The sequence below is a fragment of the Octopus bimaculoides genome, chromosome 5, assembly GCF_001194135.2.
Source record: "Octopus bimaculoides isolate UCB-OBI-ISO-001 chromosome 5, ASM119413v2, whole genome shotgun sequence".
NCBI lineage: Eukaryota > Metazoa > Mollusca > Cephalopoda > Octopoda > Octopodidae > Octopus > Octopus bimaculoides.
Genome location: NC_068985.1, coordinates 121,939,903 through 121,943,287, shown reverse-complemented (window position 1 = coordinate 121,943,287; position 3,385 = coordinate 121,939,903). Strand labels below are relative to the sequence as shown.

The 3,385-nt window shown below is 38.8% G+C and overlaps 1 protein-coding gene across 3 annotated transcripts in view; it reads right to left on the bottom strand.

The window, feature by feature from the left end:
* The window catches only part of LOC106882139 (NADPH:adrenodoxin oxidoreductase, mitochondrial), a 150,501-nt gene that overhangs the window by 8,969 nt on the left and 138,147 nt on the right, over positions 1 to 3,385 (bottom strand). The window lies entirely within an intron of this gene.

The following is a 3,385-nucleotide window of genomic DNA, read 5'->3' as shown; positions in this document are numbered from 1 at the left end:
AAGACACCCTCAGCCTTCTTGGCAATTTTAGCAATGTGATTTGTCCAACGCAAATCGCTGTCGACAATAATGTCCAGATCACGTTCACAAGAAGACTTTTTGAGATTAGTGTTGTGGAGGGAGTAAGCAGACGCTGGGTTTTTCCTCCCAAAATGCATGGTGGAACATTTGTCCACAGCCAGCTTGAGTTGCCAGTCCATGATCCGTTGTTGCATTGTGTCCAGGTCTGATTGCAATAAAGATCTATAGTGTACAGGATCTGTCCTCTTTATTTCAAGGTACAGCTTGATGTCATCTGCATATTTCAGCACTGTGGCATATTCTTTAAGTTAGCATCTATGTCATTAATATATGCAACAAATAAAAGGGGGCCAAGAACAGATCCCTGTGGTACCCCAGATGTCATCTCATATGGTGAAGAGTGCTGTCCTAGAACTGTAACAACCTCTTTTCAGCCGATAATGAAGGACTTCAACCAGTTATAAAGATCATCTCTTACACCCATTGCAGAGAGTTTCACCATAAGTCTTTTGTGTGGCACAGAATTAAAAGCCTTAGCAAAGTCAAGGTAAACAACATCCACTCAGGAGCCACCATCAGTGATTCGGGTAATGTCCTCAAGAAACTCAAGGAGTTGATTACAGTAGCTGGAGTTAGGAATAAATCCAAATTGTGACGGCTGGATGAGGCTGTGAGACCTCCAGAAGTTCCAGAGGGTTTCTCTGACAGAGAATTCCATCAGTCTGGCGATGCAGCTAGTAAAACTGACGGGGTGATAGTTGACAGGCGATGTGTGGTCACCTTTTTTGAACAGATGGATAACACTGGCAGTTTTCCACTGCTCTGGAGTAACACCATCGTCAAGACAGAATTGAAAGAATAGTGAAAGCTGGTTCAGAAGAAAGTACCCACCACGTTTGAGAAGTAGGTATGTAACATCATCGAGACCAGAAGAGGCATAGTTACGTTTATTCTTAAGGTGGCGTTGTAGCATTGCTGGTGTAAATTTCATAGTAGTTATAGAGTCCGGTGTCAGAGGTGATGGAGATGGAACATTTTGATTTTCACCCTCTGACCCATTATAATAGAAAACAGTTTCCAAGATGTCATGCAATGAGATCAAACCACAAACTATGTGGTTGTGAAGCCATGTAATAAAAAACATGGAGAGCTGTTAAGAAATGAGATTAACTGATAATTCACTTATAAAGATGTTGATCATGTGTGTAATTAATCCAACTGATACTTATTTCATTGACACCAAAAGGATGAAAGGCAAAGTCGACCTTGGCAGCATTTGAACTAAGATAGTAAAGATGGATGAAATGCTGCTAAGCATTTTGTCCATCATGTTAACAATTCTGTCAACTGCTGCCTTCATGTATGTAATTAATAAAAAGTGAGATTGATTATTTACAATGTTCTCAACATAAAAAATAACCACATATGAGACTAAAACTTCATTTAGTCAGCTATTATAACTTTTCTGAGTCAATTGAAATAAACTAAAAATACAAAAAGCTAATAATTTATGAAAAAAAAAACCCAGCTGTTTTTTACTATAATCCAAGGAGATTAACTAGGATTACGAATATCAAAATACAAACTAAATGTTGATTTCAAATTTTGGCACAAGGCCAGCAATTTTGGAGGAAGGGCAAGTCCATTAAATCAACCCCAGTGTTCAACTGATACTTATTTCATCGACTCTGAAAGGACAAAAGGAAAATTCAACCTCAGTAGCATCTGAACTCAGAACATAAAGTCTGAAGAAATGCCACTAAGCATTTTTTCCGGGGTGGTAACAATTCTGCCTGCTTCTTGCCTTTTTAGGAAAGTGGTTATACACCATTAGGTGTACACCTGCTTTCCTATATTAAATTCGGAATAAACAACGAAACGCTGACTCTGAACTATCAACACAACAATATTTATTTATGGAGGAAATAGGCAGCAGTTATTTGTGAAGCTCTGGTGCTGACATGTTAGAGAGCTCCGCTGTTGGACGTCTGTCCTCTTCGCCGGCCAGCGAGAAAAGAGAATGAAAAGAGCGGGAATGCCTCAGATGTTGAATTCCACGCATGCGCATGGGACTCTTCCTGTGTTCCTTCCGGAACTATTCCCTGCGCATGCGTGGATGAAAACGCAGTAATGGCGACTGTATTTTGACGCCAAATGACGTCACTACACCTTCATACAAATTAAATATTAACATACAGATACAACACACATAAAAAAGCTACGAAAGTAATGTACTTTAAATCCAGAGATAATGAGTTTATCAGTTACAACAATATTATTCCCATGATCTTTTGCTGCCTACTACAAAATGCAGCAAAAATGTATCACTATCAACAATCAAAAAATAAGGCCAAAGTTTTGAAACATTGATGGACTTAGGAATATTATTGTGACTAAAATAAAGAAGAGATTTATGGACACATTCCACTCATCTCTACTACTGTTCAATATAGAGAAGTCTTTGTTAGCCATTGCTATTGTATTGAACACCAGACTAAATCAAATGCCTCATTTCAGAAACCTCTGCATGCAAATACAGGACAACTACAATGATGTCATCAGCTGACACACAACATGAAAATGAAGACCTATCAAAGCTAACAGGAAATACAGACTTTTGATACTGCATGTGAAGTGAATCTCAGTTATAGCTGCATGATGATGATGATGATGACAATCATGATGATGGTGCTGATGCTGCTTGTTCCAAACAAAACAAAGGACAAAAGAAAAATAAAAAATCTAATTCAGAGACACTGTGAGTAGTTACATCATGTCTCTTCTCACATTGGAACGTTGCCAATTCTGAGAGACAGAAAGAAGAATTCATATCAGTGCTTAACTAGTACTTAGTTTGTCAGCGCCTTAAGAATGATGGGGAGAAAAGTTGATTTCAGAAGGGTTTGGACTCAGAGTGCAGAAAGCTGGAACAAATACCACAAGGCATTTTACCCAACACTCTTCTCTAACAGCTCTGCCAGTTCACCTTATATACGCATGCACATCGCATACACACACACACACACACACACACACACACACATATATATATATATAATAGATTTCAGCTGGAATTTCTGACAATGAGTTTTCAGTTGCTCAATCTCATGCATTATCACATTTAGTTTATCTCCTTATATATAACCATCATAATCATTTAATATCTCTTGTCCATGCTGGCATGGGTTAGACAGTATGACCAGGGCTGGCAAGCTGAGGGGCTGCACCAGACTCCAGTCTGATTTGGCATGGTCTCTACAGCTGGATGCCCTTCCTAATGCCAACCACTCCGCAAGTGTAATGGGTGCTTTTCTATGGTAGCTGCATGATACCAGTATCTGCCACTATATATATATATATATAT